The 20961-nt window shown below is 42.0% G+C and overlaps 1 long non-coding RNA gene and 1 pseudogene across 5 annotated transcripts in view; both read right to left on the bottom strand.

Moving 5' to 3' along the window:
* Positions 1-1877: 1877 nt before the first annotated feature.
* LOC125921605 (ATP synthase membrane subunit K, mitochondrial-like) lies at positions 1878-2060 on the bottom strand (annotated as a pseudogene).
* A 15662-nt stretch (positions 2061-17722) lies between these two features.
* Positions 17723-20961, bottom strand: part of LOC125921170 (uncharacterized) — a 33330-nt gene continuing 30091 nt past the window's right edge. For 3 of the 5 annotated variants that reach the window (XR_007457327.1, XR_007457325.1, XR_007457324.1), the window contains 2 exons: positions 20212-20408; positions 17723-17810 (listed from right to left, as the gene is read on the bottom strand). This is a non-coding gene — a long non-coding RNA (uncharacterized LOC125921170). Of the gene's footprint in view, positions 17811-18308; positions 18445-18551; positions 18631-20211; positions 20409-20961 lie in introns of those variants that run through there. The other 2 variants (XR_007457326.1, XR_007457328.1) reach the window with 2 other exon arrangements.

The following is a 20961-nucleotide window of genomic DNA, read 5'->3' as shown; positions in this document are numbered from 1 at the left end:
TTTAAAACATGACATGCTAACAGTATAGACATGCATGTTAAAGACAATTTCCTTTATCCATTGCTGGAAGCAAGAGTCCTTCTGCTTACACTTCTGCTTATAGTTCCTGTGACCCCTTAATAGTGATGACTTCTGAGAAGAAGCCTCAGGAGAAGGTGGAACTGGAAGGAGAACAGATATGTAGTATCTGGACAAGTAGACAAAACTAATGTAAACAGCACAAACTGAGGGGATGGAATCGAAAGGAACTGTGTCTGCTGAGCTCTACTCGCCACCCCTTCCCCTCGGGTTGAATGTGTGCCCCCTGCCACCAGCACAGGGGTGATTGCGTGTCTGCTATTTATTGTGTGCCTGCTGCAAGCAACGCACCATCTTAACAGTTTTAGACACATCCTTTATAATATTTTCAACAACCTCTGGGAAGAATATCACAATCTCCATTTTCTCAAATATCGAAAGTTAGGATCAAGATGGTGTAAGCAACCAGTCCACGATCATTCAACCACTCCACAGAATCCAAACTCTGGTGTTTCTGTTGGTTAGAAAATGAGGGCAAGGGACAGAAAAAATGACCTCTCTTACGTGATGGAGAAGTGATTACCGAGCTCCAAAATGCGAGTAAGGAAATGTGTCACTGCAGGAACTTAGAAAGTCCTAATCCATGCTGGGCTGGCTTCTGGTGTGGCCTCCTGCAAGGAGGTTACAAGGTAACCTTGTTCTCATCTTGTTTCCTTTAATTATGTATTGAGCCGACAGCAGACTTGCCACTCAATATGGAACAAAAGCTTGGCCTTTCCCTGAAGTTGCAGTTCTCGGGGCACCAAACTATCACCAAACAGAAATTCCAGCTCAGAGGTGTGCATCTGGCCATGCGCCAGGGGCATCTGGTCCTGTGGAAAGAAGTGTTCCCTGGCTCTAAAGAGGTACAACAGGTTGGCTCAGTTGGCTCTTCTTTGGCTGGAGAGAGCAGATTGCGAACATCTCCCAAGTCTTTTCGATGATGTCCCAAGCGTAGCTTGATACCAGCCATGGTGTAGGTATGTGCACCATGGAAATTAGCAAACACTGTAAGCGAAGGCTTTTATCTTGGAGATCCATTGATTATTGGGCCTTTCCCTGAAGGATCAAAGGCCATTGATTAGATACTGCCATCTGTCCTGCTGTGGCATATACAAGGTGGTCCATGGGTAATATCAACTGAGTCTACAAAAACATATTGGGGTTTTAGGGAGCTGGTAAATATACCCATTTTCCCCAACCCAGGTCTGAACTAAGTAAAATACAAAGAACAGTCAGGTAGATGGAGCCCAATGTATAAGCTCTTTTGCTGGTAAAGGCTAGGTTGGTGAATGTGGTTTAGGTGCAGCAAGAAGGGACTTCCTAATACTATACTCCAGAATCAAGAACTACCCATCTGTCACAAGCTCATCTGGACGACCAAAAGCTTTTCCATATGGAGCTCTCCTCTTGAAAAATTTATAGTACTGAGAATCAGAACAGAAAGCTTGATTTCTTTGGGCAGTTGACTCTCTAGAATAAGGGTAGAGGAAAGGACTGAGCTCTCTTTGCCTGGTTCCTGTCACAAAGTCACTAGTAAGAGGAGTCCTCCTCTCTGGGGAGGAATCAGAGAGGGACCAGATAGACAGTAGAAGCATTTCTTGTACTGAGTGCCCACCACATGGAGGGAGATATCAGTTAGGGCCTGATAACCATTGTTCTATGAAAACCTAGAGACAACCAAGTGGGAAAGTGATGAAAAATGTAAACTGGATTCTATTTTTCCAGGTTCATAATTTATTGTACAAACTGAGTATCACAGGGTGAGTTGACATTAGCTTGTCCAGGCATGGGAACTTAACAGATGAGGTACCGACTATTTAGAGTTCATATGTGGCTTTCATAGCTGGAGGTTTTTTAGACCTTAACTTCAAGTATAAAACTACCAAAGCAATGCTGCTGCATGTGGCCAGTACACAATTCATTCTCCCTGTGGGAGTATTGGACTATTTTTTAATACCAGTGAAATGGAATTGGGCATCAGTTTCTGGTACTGCCATGATTTCAATCTCGCAAAAGACACAGATTCTGCAGCCCATACACAGCTACCTCTTGGCCCAGCTGGAAGAAGCCCTGTAAACTGGATTCTGTGGGTCTCAATATGGACACACTCTGCCTTCCCAGTATTGATGTTTTAAAAAGTATCAGATTGTCCTGCATCTGGAGGAATATATAGTGGTGTTCTTATCACACATACATACATATATACACACACATACACACACACACCCTTCTGACTATGACATTACAGATGGAGTCTACAAAAGTGCTCGTAATCTATGCAAGCTTTTTATTTTTTTATTTTTTTAATATGAAATTTATTGTCAAATTGGTTTCCTTACAACACCCAGTGCTCATCCCAACAGTTGCCCTCCTCAATGCCCATCACCCACTTTCCTCTCCCTCCCACCCCCCATCAACCCTCAGTTTATTCTCAGTTTTTAAGAGTCTCCTATGGTTTGCCTCCCTCCCTCTCTAACTTTTTTTTCCCCTTCCCCTCCCCCATGGTCTTCTGTTAAGTTTCTCAAGATCCACATAAGAGTGAAAATGTATGGTATCTGTCTTTCTCCGTATGACTTATTTCACTTAGCATAACACTCTCCAGTTCCATCCATGTTGTTACAAAAGGCCATATTTCATTCTTTCTCATTGCCACGTAGTATTCCATTGTGTATATAAACCACAATTTCTTTATCCATTCATCAGCTGATGGACGTTTACTCTCTTTCCATAATTTGGCTATTGTTGAAAGTGCTGCTATAAACATTGGGGTACAAGTGCCCCTATACATCAGTACTCCTGTATCCCTTGGGTAAATTCCTAGCAGTGCTATTGCTGGGTCATAGGGTAGGTCTATTTTTAACTTTTTGAGGAACCTCCCCACTGTTTTCCCGAGTGGCTGCACCAGTTTTCACTCCCACCAACAGTGCAAGAGGGTTCCCGTTTCTCCACATCCTCTCCAGCATCTATAGTCTCCTGATTTGTTCATTTTAGCTACTCTGGTTGGCATGAGGTGATATCTTAGTGTGGTTTTGATTTGTATTTCCCTGATGAGGAGTGATGTTGAGCATCTTTTCATGAGCCTGTTGGCCATCTGGATGTCTTCTTTAGAGAAGTGTCTATAGAAGCTTTTTATATTATAGGTCTTCTCCAACCCTGAGACATCTTGTGTAATCTGGCTACAGGTGAGAAATTCTTATGGGACCTGTCAGAGAGTAAGCTTTGCCTTTCCCTCTGCTCTGTGGGGTCTTTTTCCAGGGGCCTTGGGGATATCCAGACTTTACCCTGATACCACTGACTTCCAGTTTCTCCATTGGTTGTGAGCTAATGCAGCTTAAGGTGGCTGATCAGCAGACTTTATGAGGGGTGGCATTCCATAAGGTGTCTTTACAAGTTTCCTTCAGTGCATATTCCCCTGGTTTTCATTTAGAAAATGTGGAAATATTCTGCCCTTATCAAACTACTGGTATCCTGCCTGCTACAGCATTGTAGGCCAGAGAAGCCTTGAACGGTGTGGTTGGGCTGCTTTCCAGACTTAGCCCTTAGCTCTAGATCTATTACAGAGAAAATTCCCTAGAACTTCATATCCTCTTGGAACAATGAAAGGGCTATAACTCTTTCCACAGATTCTTAGTTTAATGTGAAAGACAACACCTAGTTGGTTACTGATATGCTTTTTGGGACATGAATTTGAATCCTGTGGAATTTCTCTTGTGCAAGTTGGGTCATGGTATCAGTCTCCTTCCACTAGCCTCAAAAGTCATCTTCTGTCACAAAACAATCTAGAATCTCTTCTGAGTGTAATTATGTTTGGATTATAATTTTTAAAGCTTGGGAGTTTAATTAAAACCAAAATGGGAGTGCACTTTACATTTTATTGGTTGGAGCCCTTCTGATTAATTGCATTAGATTGTTAGTACCTCCAGGAGATTTTCTTATTTTATTGACGTAAGCCTGGACTTTACAGGCAAACTCAGTGTTTGCCTGTTCATCTATTTAACAGCTGTTTAGTGAACGCCCACTGCGTAGTAGGCTCTGTGCTGGGCATGGAGGATAAATGCACACTCAAGGAGTGGAATGAAGAGAAAGGCACACTGGCCAAACATTACAGTGTAATGAGCAATGCAATGGTGGTTTACTAGAAACAGTGGAAGGATGGGAGAGATGTTGAAGGCAGCCTGGGTGAGTCATGAAGCACTTGAGCTAAACTTGAAGAATGATACGGGGTTTTCAAGAAGACACAAAGGGAAAGAGCCTTCCAGGCAGAATGGAAGGCTTAGAGAACATGGAATTTTGGGGAAGTTCAGTATTGGAACACCAAGGGCAAAGGAAGCAGGGGGTGAGGCCTACAATTGGCCAGATACTGCTCTTACTGATATATATTAATTCTCTTGCCTAATTTTGACAACACTATGGAGGTGGTTCAACAGAGGAGAAAACTGAGCCTTAGAAGGATTGTATAACTTGCTCAGGATTACTGACCTAGTAGTTGTTAGGGTTCAGATTTGACCCCCATGTAGAAGCGACATTCATCACTATACAAAACTGCCTCTTTATGTTTATCTTCATGCTTCAGCTCACAGACAAACTTGGTTTTCAGTCCCAACAAGTAGCTGCTGAAGTCCCTGTTTTCACTGGAAATACTTTGTCTACAAGGTCAGCAAAGACAGCTGGTGTATGGAATGCAGCCATTTTACATGATCACTCCTTGACTAAAAGAAATGCAGTTCAAACCCCATTCCTCCAAACATGACAATTGCTATGTGGCAAAGCTTCAAGCTCAAATCTGAGGCTCAATAATTATCAGCTAATCAAATTGTAGTGCCACCAAAATTCAGGCATACCCTTAAAGTAGCTTCTGCAGGGTTTGAGTTGTCGAGGAAGTTTTGGAGAGAGCTGTTTGAAAGTAGAGGAATGAGTGTGTTTATTAAAAAAGCATGAGAAAAACAAGCATTAGGGCTTTTACCACTGGGCTTCCTGGGAGGCTCCATTCTCCTGATACCTGAGGCCATGCATGAAGGGCCAGCTTGGAATGATGGAAATGCCGGAGAATCTGCAGTCTTAGATCTTAACTTCTTTTTTTTTTTTTTTTTAATTTTTATTTTATTTTTTATTTTTTAATATATGAAATTTACTGTCAAATTGGTTTCCATACAACACCCAGTGCTCATCCCAAAAGGTGCCCTCCTCAATACCCATCACCCACCCTGCCCTCCCTCCCACCCTGCCCTCCCTCCCACCCCCCATCAACCCTCAGTTTGTTCTCAGTTTTTAACAGTCTCTTATGCTTTGGCTCTCTCCCACTCTAACCTCTTTTTTTTTTTTTTTTTTTTTCTTTCCTTCCCCTCCCCCATGGGTTTCTGTTATGTTTCCCAGGATCCACATAAGAGTGAAACCATATGGTATCTGTCTTTCTCTGTATGGCTTATTTCACTTAGCATCACACTCTCCAGTTCCATCCATGTTGCTACAAAAGGCCATATTTCATTTTTTCTCATTGCCACGTAGTATTCCATTGTGTATATAAACCACAATTTCTTTATCCATTCATCAGTTGATGGACATTTAGGCTCTTTCCATAATTTGGCTATTGTTGAGAGTGCCGCTATAAACATTGGGGTACAGGTGCCCCTATGCATTAGATCTTAACTTCTGTCACGTCAGACCCCGTTGGAGTTTGGGCAAGAAACTTCCTCATTTTGATTTCCATGCTTGCATAGAAGAGTGGCTCAATGTCCTGCTTCTGGGGCCAACTGGGTGTGCTCGGGCAAGATGCACAACTCTGTGTTGGTTTCATAGCTGTAAATCAGGGATAGAAATAGTTTCTACCTCGCAGGCTGTTGGGAGAGTAACTGAGCCCAGGCATAGAGGATCTTAGAATGGTGTTGACAGAGAAAGCACAAGTCACATGAGCTTTCATTACTGTTGTTTTCTTCTAGTTCTGGACTTCCCTCCTCCATCCAAGGCGAAGTGATCATTTCTGCAGAAAATCATTCTTCTTTCTCTTTAAAATTTTTTTCTACTTAAGGAAGGCAAACTTAAACTTCTTTGTGTTGTAGTACACTTGCCAACGTTGCATCGACCTCCAGCCTGGGCATAGCATGTTCGGCACTTTGTTTGCTGCAGCTCCTCAAGACCAATGGGAATCCGTTTTGTTCAGACAAACAATGGTGACCTTTTCTCCTGTTTGCTCTGTGGCAAAAATTATTGTCTTTTTGCCATAACCAAACATGATGATCTTTGTATAATGGAAAAACAAATATCAGTGAACTTTTTATTTGTTTCTTTCGATGAGGAAAAACCTATTTTAAGTTGGCAAATTCCACTGGAAATAAATCATATTGCTATAGAAACCATGCACAATTACCCCTGAAATGTGGTTGCTATATATGTTCTTTAAAGGCACATGCGTGAAGCATTATATTTTAGCACGTATTGACTTTCAATTCTGTTTCCATAGTGTTAGACAAGGACCCGTCTGCTGACTGCTTCTCTGTTCAGCCTTTTAGGATTCCTTGCTATCTTTGGGATGTGAAATCATGTGGTGAAAACCACAAAAATCTTGTGATTAGTTCTGGCTATGCTACTTCTGTCCATGTGTCCTGGGGAAGGTTTTCCAATCTTTCTGATCCAATAAATTTATACATTCTCTAGACTATAAAAATAATGATAATGTCTCATAAGGTCTGAGTGAAGATAAGTGAGATGAAGTGATATCTGCATAGGTACTTAATGCTTTCTAAAATGCTGTATAAAGGTGAAACAGTTTTGCTTTCAGAAAACCTACCCACTGAATAAATTACATATCCCAAGTAACGTTTGGAGTTCCTGTATTTTTCTTAGAGTTCGGTTATGACAAGTTGAAGATGTGTGAATCCATACAGGAGGAATGCAGACCTACTTGGGGTAGGAATCCAGCAACATTACTCACTATCTATGTAATCTTGGGCAGGCAGCATAACCTAGAGAGGTTATGCTTTACTTTCTTCCTCTTCAAACTGAAAAAATAAAATAAAATGCATATCCAGTGTTATTGAATAGATTAGAAAAAATTTACATGTCAAACACAGCTCTTGACAGGTAGTAAGCACTTAAAAATGGGACTTGCATGAAATAATGATGTTGTGCCCAAGCTGACACCATTAAACAAATTCCCAACTACTCGACAATTTGGAACTTGTTCTACCAAAGGGAATACCATTTGTCAGCACCTGGAGATTCTTATCAATTCTTGAAGAACATTTGTTTGGAGATAACAACTACTCATGGGTTCTGCCACAAACGTTTAGTGAGCATCTATTAAGTGCATGGATCAGCAAGGTGAAATGGCTATTTTCTTTCCTTTGCTTCCTTTCCTCCCCTGCCCTTCCTGTCCCTTCTCTTTCCTTCTTTTTTTTTCCACTCCTTTTCTTCTCTTCTTTTCTGCCTCTGTTTTAAGGACAATGGAATGCCAGTGGAAGAGCAAATCATTCATTTAGAACTGGCAAATCTCTCAGACTGTTATGCCAGGAGACTCATTTGAAGTTTATGGCACTGAGGTAACAACACGGGCCTCTGGATGGCTGGCAGGTCTGAATGTTGCCTCAAAATTCCTTTATGAGAAGCAGCTGAGTGTTTCTTGAGTTTTGTCTAAGGAGAAAATTTGCGAGATGATGCAGTAGAGTCAATAATGTCTTCCAGAAAGGATATGTGGAGATGTATTTGGAATAATGTTCTTCTTCATAAGGAAAGTAGATGAGAATAAATTTTTCACTGCATAGAGTGAATGCAGAATCCCAGGAACTCAGACACAATATAGTATCTGTTGAGTGTATAAACTGACCAATGAGGAAAAAAGGAAGAAGTGTTTATGAAAGTAAAAGTTGGAAGATGAGAAGGAAAGATCACTCAAAGTTCCCCATATCTGAGATAAAGATTTCCACCGTGGGCAGAGAGGAATGGCTGGAGGTAAGATTTCATCATTACAGATTACATCATTGCTCTGAGCAAAATACCCCATATCTGCTTACCTTTTCCTTCTTAAATCACAGCTTCTAGGTTTCCTCCTAATACAACCTTTCTGCACTGCACCTGCTCAGTCAGAAACACACACACACACACACACACACACCCAGCTCCTATTCCTCTATGCCTGAAACCCTACTACTGAACAATCAGAGACCCAACAATAAACCACAGAGTTCCAACAGAACTTGACTACCTAACTTTGGTTTGCCAGGCAATTCTTTTTGTGTCCTGGATATTCCCATCCAACTGGTTTTATATCAAGATCAAGGCCTGATGGGGAATTCTAAGGGACTCATCTTCTCAACTCCCACCCATTTCCTAGAGACCCTCTGTGCAGAGTGGTTTCATGAACTTGACCTGCTGAACTCAAGGGAAGAGGTGTTCAGGTAACAGCTACAGGTATGAAATGTGCCAAAGGAGTAGGTTTCCGAATTGGGGTGAGCCGGGATGGAGCTAAGATGTAAGCCAGGGGGTCAAAAATGGCAGAGTCAATCACTAGACAGCCAAGAGCTGGATGGGATGTTGAAGCTGGTGGTCAAAGGGAGCTGAGGAAAAAGGAGGAGTTGGCATCAAGCCCAGACAATGTAAACAGCCTTAAAGGCAGGAGAAAACACAAAATTCTTGTATTGGTTTCTTCATTTATTTGTTTTAAAAGCTAGGAGTATGAACTGAAGCAGAGCTTACCTCAACCTATAGGCATTTTGGTTTTTGTTCTGTTCTGTTTTGTTTTGTTTTGTTTTCTGGAATAGGAATCTTTGATCGGTCACCATAGATGTGGCCAGTCTAGGCCCTGGGAATTCAGATGGTGGCACGGTGTAGCGGTCTGGGCATCACTCAGCTCTCGATTTGAGTGCTAACTCGGCCATTTGTTGCTGTGTCAACTTTGGCAAGTAGTTTAGCTGGCTCCAGATCTCAGTCTCTTTATTTTAAAGTTGGAGTAGTAATAGGTATTCATAGGAGGCCCGAATGAGATGAAATGTGTGACACGTCCGAAACAAGGGATGTCCCCAATATGTGGCAGCTGCTTATGATTGTTGTTGAAGTCTACTGCATCTCGCAGACTTTGGCAGAGACCTTCCCATGAATTGGTTCTCTTGGCTTTGGAAGGGAGTCGAGGGAACCGCGGGCAACCTCGAGTTCACGCGAGTTACTCTGGCCCAAGGGCACGTCATGGAGTTGGAGATTAGACTATCTGCCACGGCTTTGTAGGAGTGGCAGTTGGCCATGCTTCCTACAGCTCTGCCTCAGGAACAACAGGGCCTACAAAAGTGAGCCGCATCAAAGACTCCCATCTTGTGGAGAGCTATAGCCCCATTGTGGTCTGACTTCTTGCCCTTTGCCTTTCTCCTTTTATTTTTATTATTTTTTTAAATGTTTATTCATTTGTGAGAGACAGAGCGTGAGTGGGGGAGGGGCAGAGAGAGAGGGAGACACGGAATCCGAAGGAGGCTCCAGGCTCTGAGCTGTCAGCACAGAGCCGGACTCGGGGTTGGAACTCACAGACCGTGAGATCATGACCTGAGCCGAAGTTGGATACTTAACCAGCTGAGCCACCCAGGTGCCCTGCTTTTTTCCGTTTAGACACACATGCCCCTGGCTGCCTGATGAGAGTTTGAGGAGCTCAGAGCAACAATGTAATCTGTAATGATGAAATCTTACCTCCAGCCATTCCTCTCTGCCCACGGTGGAAATCTTTATCTCAGGTACAATACTCTGAAATGGCCATGTTCCCGTTTCTTTTTTCTTTTAAAAAAATCTTTTTTAATGTTTATTTATTTTTGAGAGAGAGAGACACACACAGTGCAGGTGGGGGAGGGTCAGAGAGAGAGGGAGAGAATGACACAGAATCTGAAGCAGGCTCCAAGGCTCTAAGCTGTCAGCACAGAGCCCTACGTGGGCCTCGAGCTCACAAATGATGAGATCAGACCTGAGCCGAAGTTAGATGCTTAACCAACTCAGCCACCCAGGCACCAACTGTGTTCCCATTTCAAGTCCTTTTTATACTAGATAAATTCCGGGTTCATTATTGTCTATCTGCCGAATTAAATGAAAGGAAAATATCTTAAATCATGTTTTTAGGGTCTTCTTATAAAATGGAATCCTTTTAGACTTGTAGAGCCAAATGAGCAAACCACTGCCACTGAAAAACAGCAAAAAGAAAGTAAGGGCTTTAGACTCCTTAGCAGACCATGGTCAGATCTGGATCAGGCTGGACAAAATGATGAGAAATGAATGCAGAATATAACGGACACAGTGTGGCTTTCCTGTGTGATAGGTGATAGGCCCTTGGGAGCTGATGAGACCCCACTCAAGGCTAGGGTGTCAGGTGCAGAAAGCCAGGGGCTAGTTCCCTATTCCCAACAGGCAGTATTAACTACCAGACCTCAGACGCTAGGGAGTTGCACCCACTTATTCATGTGTGTCCTCGATGCTGGTAGTTTGCTGGTCTGTTAGAGGGCTTTCTAAGAATATTGGTTGTCCTTCTAGCCCACCCTTTTTTTGAGAGAGAGAGAGAAAGAGAGAGAGCGTGAGCAGGGGAGGGGCAGAGAGAGAGGGAGCGAGAGAATCTTAATCCAATTCCATGCTCAGCACAGAGCCCGATGTGGGGCTCAACATGGGGCTCCACGCAGGGCTCTATCTCACAACCATGAGACCACGACCTGAGTCAAAATCAAGAGTTGGATACTTAACCAAGTCACCCAGGTACCCCTCGTCCAACCTTCCAATCACAGTCCAACCTTCACAGGCTGGCCTAGCTCAGAACAAGAAAGACCTGGGGGTACATTCTTGCTCTGCTAGTTCACGATCTATGATCACCGGCAAGTTTCTCATCTGTAAAGCAACACACATTTCAAAGGGTTTTTCTGGGCATTTAATGACGCCAAGGAAGCGTATAGAATGCCAAACAAGTATACACTCAGTAACTTCATATATTCCCACCTATTCCACAGGAAAGCGGCTGGAATGGCACTAAGCCTCATCTATAAATTAATAATACCCATGTTGCTGATTCTAAGATACGCGTTTGCATTTTTTAAGAGATTTTTTTTTTTTAACGTTTATTTATTTTTGAGACAGAGAGAGACAGAGCATGAACGGGGGAGGGGCAGAGAGAGAGGGAGACACAGAATCGGAAGCAGGCTCCAGGCTCTGAGCCATCAGCACAGAGCCCGACGCGGGGCTCGAACTCACCGACCGTGAGATTGTGACCTGAGCTGAAGTCGGATGCTTAACCGACTGAGCCACCTAGGCACCCCACGCGTTTGCATTTTAATGTCTTGTAACTGGCGGCATCTACAGTCTTGGGCAGCCAGAGGGAAGGTGTCACACGGGTGTTATTACACTGGTGCCAACTGTGTCCACAGACCACTTGGGGGAGTCTCTCTGAAATGTAGGTATCACATGACACCATCCCTAGGCCACACTGCTGGAAGCAGAGCGAGAGCCGGAGCTCGGCTCTACAGACATGTTCTGTGAGTGGGAACTGACCCTCTAGAAGGTCCCTGACTAGCGACACTCGAGACGCGCAGACTCAGCCAACAATAGAATGGAGAGGAAGCCAGGGAACCCACAGAAAGAGACAGAGAGCGGAAGCCACCTGCCAGAAGAAGCCAAGATCAAAGAAGCAGAGACCCAGAAACAAAGTAGCAAAGGGATAAGAAAAGCAGGAAGAGAAGGAAGCAAAGATGGAGGCTATCTGAAACAGCCCAATTTACTCCCATCTAACCTAGAGCTGGGATTCAGTGTAATGCATTTCTCAACTATGCGTTACTTATGAGATTTTTACAAGGGAATAAAGACACTTTTTAGCTGGTTCTTTATAACTTTCTTTTCTAGTCAACTGATTCGGTGGTCTTTCTTCTTAAAGTATCCTTATAAAACCTGTAGAGATTAGACTTAGAGCCAATTATAATGCCCGAGGCAATTAAATAAAACAATCAAAACATTTTCCCAGCTGCAATTCACAATAGCCAGAAACACACTGTACAGACTACATTTAATTCTCAGCAAATTGTCTTAGGCAGTGATTCTCTTGCTTATGAATTTTGAGAAATGGTTATTTCTCTTAACGTATTGCATATTTACTATAATTAAAAGCAGATACATTTTGTTCTCAGTTTAAGCTTCCAAAAGTACAGTCTGTATTATGTTGGTGCTATATTTAATGTTTGCAACACATTTATAATTAAACCTATGTATACTTTGTATATATAACTCTACATTTTAATATAATTATATGTGTGTGTCTATATGTACATATATAATGTATACGCATCTTAGTATAAGACGGAAGGGAGAAACCCACTGAATAATACCACAGGCCAGGCATTGAAATAAGTTTTATTTATTTATTTATTTATTTATGTACTTACTTATTTATGTATTTATTTATGTTTTATTCCTTTTTTGAGAGAAAGAGAGAGTGACAGAGTGCGAGCCAGGGAGGGGCAGAGGGAGAGGAAGACACAGATTCTGAAATGGGTTCTAGGCTCTGAGCTGTGAACACAGATCCTGACATGGGGCTCAAACCCATGAACTGTGAGATCATGACCTGAGTCGAAGTCGGACGTTTAACCGACTGAGCCACCCAGGCACCCTGGTATTTTATATTTATTATTTTAGTATTCACAAAAGTCACAGGAGATAAATTTACCTTTTACAGCAATTTTGATTGTTCTCTTGATTTCCGGAAAATCGCTTTCCAGGTCTTTTAGAAGCCATTTCTGAGGGACAAAAAAGATCGTGGCAGATTCTTAAAGTTGCTACGACCCTTTGCAGGTGTCCCCAACTGGCTAGGAAGAAACAGGCCAATGGGGATGTCTTTGAGTTATTGTAATGATCTGCTTAATTCTAAGCAGGACTAAATTGGAACCAATTACCTGGAGAAGGAAGGTACAATATATCATTATCAACTCCTGGCATCATTCAATTACCTGTTTCCTTTATAATTAGATACTTTCAAGCGTGTGGTTTTTTTTTTTTTTTACTTTAAGTAGGTCAGCCTTTTCTAATCAATTTACATGTTCTCTATACAGAGACACATAACAAATAAAAGATGTGCTAAGTATTGTTGGGATCGGAGGTGGTAAGGCATACACAGGGGCATAATACATATTTCCTGCCTTCAGGAAACTTTAGTCAGGCTAGAAATATATAACCACAGAGGGGAATGGTCTTTAATTCAAGACAGTCTTTGCTATGATATAAGGCGGCTTAAAGCAATAAATAAGTCCTGAGGAATGAAAAGGTATCCATCAGGAGCCTGGTAGGAAGAAGGTGTTAGGTTCAAATTGGGAATTACAGGAGACTTTCCTTTTTTAAAAAGGCTATTTACCAAGGTAAATGTTGGGTGGAACAGAACCACAGAGAGTTCAGTATTTAGAGAGTAAGAGGGCCCACCCATGGCACTCGTTTCCTGGGGCTCAGAGCAGGGTGACGGGTGGAAAGTGGATCTGAAGGGGCAAACAGAAGGCTCTAGCCCTGAAAGTTGCCGAAGGAGTAAAACTAGACCTCAGCTTTAAAATAATAGAAATCGAATATATTGAAGTAAGAGGAGAGATGAGGATGAACACTATTCAGAGTGAGCATAGGACATAAAGCTTCAGATCTGGGAATATGCATGCTCTGGGGCGACCAAGGACAGGGGGAATTGGGCATAAGATTACAAAATAGTTTGGAGCCAAACTGTGAAGGCCTTGAATGTCAAGCCAAGGAGTTTGTACCTGATCCTGAGGACAATATCCTGAGTGTTTTAAAATCAGTAATGAAGCCAGCATCTTAGGAAGATTAATCTATATCGATAGGAAAACTGGTTTGGAAGGAAGAGGCAGAGTGACAGAATATTCATCGTAGATATGTAACAGCCCCGTGTGAAGTGATGGAAAACAGAGGGAATGAGAACGTGAAGAAACATATGAGACATAATGAAGAAAGCACAAGGCTGAAAACCTGCCTCTGGGATGTTCTTTCTTCCCAAATGGTAATCCTGATTGAAAGGCACCATCAGCAAGTCAGGGCAAACGTCCTGTGCAAGCTGACAAGGTGGTCATCAAGCTGGACTCACAAATGTAGAGCTGGTTGGAGTGTGGAAAAGGCTTGACTTGGACCCCGAAGATGTGATTTGAATCACTGCTCTGCCATGTATGAGCTGGATGTCCTTGAGCAGACCACCCGGCCTCCAGCTCACATCCTCTCAAAGTGAGACACTAACACCTGTGGTGTTACGGCGGCTGTGAGAACTTGGTCAGGGAGATTTGCGGATCGCAGAGAACCACACTGGGTAAGGACCACAGTGGAGGGTTACTGTCACGCCCAGTCCCTCTGAATGCCTTGTCCCTCTGGGCAGGACAAGAGGAGAGGAAGTAGACTCTTGCCAAAACATTAATTTCAATCCTTCCTTGCCGAAGCTGCTGTGTGATCAAATTTGATTACTATAAACCTCAGCCCCCCAGTTATCTCTCCACTGCTGGGCAAGAGAGTGCACCTTATCTGACAAGGTGTGTGTGTGTGTGTGTGTGTGCGCGCGCGTATGTGTGTTTTAATCTTGGTTTATTTTCATTCTCTCAGCCCATGACCCCAAAAAGTTTTTTCTCTTTTTTCCCTGAGCTTGTCACTAATGCTAGTTTTGGCTGAAGATAATTTCTCCTAATATTTAGTACTTTTTGGCCTGAGTATTTAGCAATATGTTGAAATACAGATTACGAGCAGTGAGCCCATTTAAATAAAATGCATGTGAAAATTAGTTGTTTTTACAGTTTCAAGGTTTGCATGTAGGCATTTCTATGGATTTCCATGCAGGCACCTCTATGGATTTCCAAATGAAACTGCATTTTTAGGCAATTTTTATAGGTAATTCATTTTCTTCTCATCACAGAGATGTAAAGATCTGATAATAGTGATAAAATAACATGGCCACACTGAGAAGTAGATGTTAAGTAGCTGGCTAGTCTCACTCACCAGCTAAGGCTCAAAACCATTAAGTCCAAATTCATGTTTTCACAAATTATAAATGAAATGGAATTCTATGGTTGGCTTTGAATAATTGAAACCATTACTTTAATCCCGGTAGGGCCAGGGATACCCTCTACCTGATTCCAATGGATTGGCAATAATTTTGGGGCGTAATGCAGAAAGTGGTAGTTTATAGCAGAAAATCTGAGTCTCACTGCCCTGATTTTTCTGTATTTCTCAATGGTTGAAATTTTCTGTATTTCTCAATGGTTGAAACACTTAATTCATAAATATTATCAAAGCCCCTGTTAGGTCCATTGACTGTGCTAGATGCTTGGGAAGAAAGGTAAAGCCTTACAAGATATGATTCCTCTCTTGTAAGTGCTTAGTGGGGACACAAGACCCATGTGGTGGTGATGAATGACTGTCTTCTGCCTCACCTCAGTCCGCAGTCACACCCTAGACCTGGCCGTTTACTGCTTCCCACTCTCAGGCTACTGACCCAATCTTTCCAGGCCACTTCCTCCAGTACTCCAACACCAACAATTATTCATCCTCACCAGGACCTATAATCCATCCCTTTCTGTGTCCCTCACCCCCCTACTCAGCTAATGTTTCATGGCCCAACATTAACAATCTCTCACTTGCATTCACTACCTTTATTCACATTCCCTTTGTTGCTTTTCCTTCTGTTCCTTCCTCACATATGCCAGGTAAAACCCTGCTTAAGTCCAAACTCCGTCTTACTCATCACTGGCACCCCAGCAGCTGATGGGAGTGGGAGGGAATGTCCACAGTCACACTGATAAGTCTCAGATTCAACTCATGACTCCCAGCCTCAGTGGGCCCTTCAAGCTGCTGGCCATCCTTCTGCATTGTTAAGATCCATTCAAGTCTCTGCTTGCTTAGATAACCATTTCACATGTTCTCTTCTCTCTTTGAGCCTCCAGGGCCTCCTCCATCCTTTTACCTCCCTTTCCCTCCAGTTCAGTGGAGGGAAAACCAGAAACTCTCAGAAGAGAACCTCCCTATCCTCCCAACTCCCACATCCCCCAACTAACTGTATCTGTGCCTAAATGTCCTGCTTTCTTCCGTGTTGCTCTGGATGATGGGGTTGGACTCCCATCTGAAGCCAAATCCTTCCACTGCGTTCTTGTTTCCATCCCTTCTTGCCTAGCCACAAACATATTTCCAGAAATTACCTCTTCTCTTTCCTGATCGACAATATTTTTTCTCCTTTGGAGTTATTTCCAACAGCATACAAACCTGTGGAATTATCGTCCGTCCTACACAAATAAAACAAAACCTCCCTTGACCGCTCTTTGCCCTGTAGCTACTGTTCTCCTTTATAGCAAATCTCGTATTTCCATCTCCCTTCTCTCCAGTCTTTCTTAAACACACACCGGTAATGCTTTCTTTCTTAACACTGCTCCCCGCCAAAATGGTTTTATCAAGATTTTCAGTGGCCTCCATATTACCAAATACAAGACACAGTTTTCAGTTTTCTTATTATTCAACTTAATGGCAGCATTTTATACAGTGGATTGTTTCTTCTTTCTTCACATACTCTCTTCATTTGGACTCCAGGGCATCATTCTCATTTCCCTGCACTGGCTGCTCCTTCTCAGTCTTCTGTCTCTTCTCATCTTCCCAAGCCCTGAAATTTCTTTCAGTGATCTCCAGTTTCACAGCTTTACATTTAATTTAAACACTTTTGACTCCCAAATTTATGTTTCAAGAGTAGGTTTCTCTCTTTAACTCCGGATTCACATACCCAACTGCCTACTAGCTCTCCAGTTGGTCATCTAATAGGTATATCAGACAAATGCCAAAATGAACACTATTGTTCCTCTACCCTAAATTACTCCTCCCAATCTTCCCCATCCTCCCAGTTGTTCAGAACAAAGAACTTGGAGTCATCCTTGACTCATTTTTTCTCTCACCTCATATTCTCAATCTATCAGAAAATCTTTTTATTCCTTCTTCACAATATATCCAGACTCTGACCACTTTTCACCACCTCCATTACTACCATCTTGTCTCTCACCTCTTACTGCAAAAGCCCCTAACTTCATTTCTCCTTCTGTCCTTGTTCCTCTGAAGTCTATTTTCAACACAGCATATGGAGTGAGCCTTTTAAAAATCTAAGTAAAATAATGTAACTTCTCTGCTCAAAACTCTCCCATGGGTTCCCAATTCACTCAGACTAAAAATCAAAGACCTTTTCATCACCTTCCAGGTGCTATCCTTCTGACTGAGTCTTCTGTCATTCTCTCTCTGGCTCACTCTGCTCAGCCACACTAGTGTCCTTTCTAGAGCATGCCAGGCTTTCTCCTGCCTCAGGGCCTTTGCACTGGCTAGATCCTTTAATCTGAAATTTCATCCCACAGGTTCTTCATGGCTCTCTGCCTCTACTCCAGAATCACTGAAGTGAGGCCTTTCTTGACCACCTGATATCCTTCCCACTCTGGCACTCCATTTTCTACTTGCCCTACATCTTTTTTCATAGCACTTACCATTTGACATGGTACCTATTTATTGGTTACTAATTATGTCTCTCTCCCTGCTATAATGTAAGCCCAATGAAAGCAGAGACCTTGTTCACAGCCATATTTCCAACATTTAGAACAATGCCTGGTACAAAATATTTACTACAGAAATATTTGTTAAAAAAAAAGGATGAGTGAATTAATATATTTGAAAAAAAATCTATGACCTTTACTGCTGTTTCAGAGAAGGTAGACTATCACAGACTGAAATTGGAGAAGGCCTTGGTGAGATGGTAAATCCAGATGCTGTGGGGTGGGTAAAATTTTGATAAGGTTAGGGAAAAGCATTCATGTGAGAAAGGGGTTAAAAAGCTAAAAGTTGGAAAAAAAAAAAACCTCCAGCTATATTTATTGAGAACCTACCACATGCCAAGTACTTTACATTCATTTTATCATATTATCTTCACAATCACTATGGCAAAGAGGTATTATTACATCTACTTTATAAATGAGAAAACTTTGTTTCAGGGATTTTAAAAAGTAGCTCTCTCCCCAGAATCTATAAATGGTAAATTGTGAGCCATTCTTGCCATTGAGGCTTAGTAAACCAGACTCCATTCTCCTTCTCTTTTTTATTTCTTTGTTATCATCAGTATTACCAGTGTGATTTAAGCTCATGCACTCTCCACCTATCAAGTTCCCTCGCTCACTACATGATGAATGATGACCCTTATTGGGACACAATCAAGTGATACATAAGACATAGAGGTTCTAACAAATGCATTCTCAAACTCTTCTCATTAAGCTAACAAAGATTAACCCTCTCTGAGCTTACATACATTGGAGGCACCACAAACTTCCGGCACTCTAGCCAGCATTAACAAGTCATTTCCCTGGCGATCATCCCAACATGAAGTGTCTGTTTATTCCCTCGCAGAGCCTAAATGGAATATTCCATCATTGGAAAATGCACCCTCAAGTTTAAATTTGAAATCTTTATTCCTATCTGGCACGTTGGTGATATCCTTAACAATTTGGAAGGAAATGCTGCTTCTGCTGCCATCGGCTACGAAATGTTGGAAGCCCACGGTGCTGTTTATCACATTTTCATGAATTCCAGGTGAATCTGACCCAGTGGTTACAAGGAGTGAATATTAAGCTAATTGTTATTCTATTCCCCCAGAATATCTCTGATATGGAAAAAGTAATTGAATCTGAATGGAGTCAGAAATCAAAATAAGATTTTGTTCCCATTGAAATTCATAGAACTGCCAGGGAGGGGAGAAAGGACATTTTTCGTTGTCTTTTACAACGTCCATTGCCTTCAGAATAAAGTAAAAAACAAACAAACAAAAACAAAACGAAACAAAAAACACTTACTGGTTGGTTTTGCTCTGGCAACAAACAATCCCAACATTTCAGTTACGCATAATAGCAAAGGTTTAATTCTTACTCATGTTGTATGTTAGTTATGGATCATTGTGGAGTCAACAGTGGGTTTACTGCGTAGGTCATCTGCATTCCAGAACTTAGCTGGAAAAGCAGTTTCCCCATGGGATAAGCATTTTGGTGACAGAGAGAAAAAAGCAAGACAGCTATTAGAAACAAAGAATGGCTCTTAAGGCTTCTACTCAAACATGGCATATGTGGTCGACGTGCCCTGGCCAAAACAAATCACATGACCAAGCCTAAGGTCAATGCAGCAGAACTGTATACTCTTCTTCTTTTTTAAAAAATTAAATTAAATTAAATTAAATTAAATTAGAGAGAGAGAGTGCTAGCGAGGGAGAGGGAGAGAATCTTAAGCAGTCTCCATGCTTAGTATGGAGCCTAATGTGGGGCTCAATCCCATGACCCTGCGATCATGACTGAGCTGAAATTGAGAGTCAGATGCTTAACCAACTGAGCCACGTAGGTGCCGCGGAAGTGTGTACTCTTCTAAATGGGGAACTGAAAATCCCATGGCAATATCTGGAGATGTGTACTTTTTTTGCAGGAATGAATAATGGAAAGCTGGGAACCTTGATAAAATCTTCTATATGCTTATCATCTTAGCATTCAAAGCCTACAGTAGAGCCAGCCTCATCTCCCACCATAGCCCTTATTTGTCTGTGTGCTGGACATATCAGCTGGTCTCCTTTCCCCTGAACACCGCATGCTTTCACACTTGTATGTGTGTTTCTTAACTGAAAATGCAATTCCCTCCATTTTCTGCCAACTGAAATTGCTCTTAGCCTGCAAGGTCCAGCTCAAATTTCACCTATTTTATGACACCTTTCTCAATCACCCAGTTAAAATTAAACGCTTCTCTCTTGGAGTTAACAAAGCCGACTGGTTGTACGTCTATCCAGCTCTAATTTTAATCTTACTTGGAAAGTCTGGATAAAAAAACTCCTGGAAGGCAGGACCCAGGAATCCTATTGTGTTAGAGCTATTCTCTAGCCTCTTTGGGGTCAGAGTCTGGACCATAACCGATGCTGCATAAGTTACACTGAGTGACTAAAACCCTACATATTCATCATCAAGCTTATCCATTATGTGAAATTACAAGTCTTTTTTTTTATAGGGGGTATATATGGGCAAACCACATAGAAGAATCTTTGGGTATTTTCTTCAGTCAGAACAGCCATGAAGATTATTCTGTTGGTTTCACAATCTAGACTCTACCAGTTGTGTGTGTGTGTTTTTGTGTGTTTGTGTTCCTTACCTTCCCACGAATAAAGCATTTTGGGCACCATGTTTTTGCAGCAACACTGTTTCCCTTGTCAATGATTGGTTCATTGAGAATTGGTGTTTCTTTTCCTTCTTTTTCATCATCTCACATTTGGCATTCCGTGTGAAGCACTTGTCCATGACTGCTCAAGAAGAGGTGTGGCAGAGAAAGGGCAGACCATGGGAGAGGTGCTGTGATGCAATGGAAAGAGAAGGAGCTTATAACCAGAGAATCTGGGTTTGGGTCTTGTCTTTGCCCCTTACTAGCTTTACGGCCTTAGGTAAGTCACTTGACTCTACTGTCCATTCAGTTTCATTATTTGTTTAAAAACTAAAAATGAAAATGAGACAAAAAGAAAGATAAGAAAGGATGTTGTATAAATTATCATGTGTGAGTGTCTTGTATTAGCATGAATGTGTGAACAGAGCCTAATATATTATAAGACCCCAATATTGTCATGGTATGTTTTATGCTTAAAAAAACAATGCTGTGAGACTCCCTCATCTCATAATAGATCATTGGTACACTTGGTGTAATTACCCAAATGGACTTGATGTATCACCAGTATGAAATGGGCCATTGGTTTCCAACCAACTTAGCTTCCTTGGCCTGATCCCATCTGTTTACCCTTGGGCTTTAATAAATCCATGAGTCAAATGGGTGTGTGGACATGGCAGAGAAAAACCAAGGATAATAATCCTAAGTTTCTACTTCCTGGGGAGAAAGCCAGATTTTACTGGGAAG

This window comes from Panthera uncia, chromosome C2 (assembly GCF_023721935.1).
Source record: "Panthera uncia isolate 11264 chromosome C2, Puncia_PCG_1.0, whole genome shotgun sequence".
Taxonomy (NCBI): Eukaryota; Metazoa; Chordata; class Mammalia; order Carnivora; family Felidae; genus Panthera; species Panthera uncia.
Note: the sequence above shows the minus strand (reverse complement) of the source record. Positions and strands in the feature narration are given on the sequence as shown.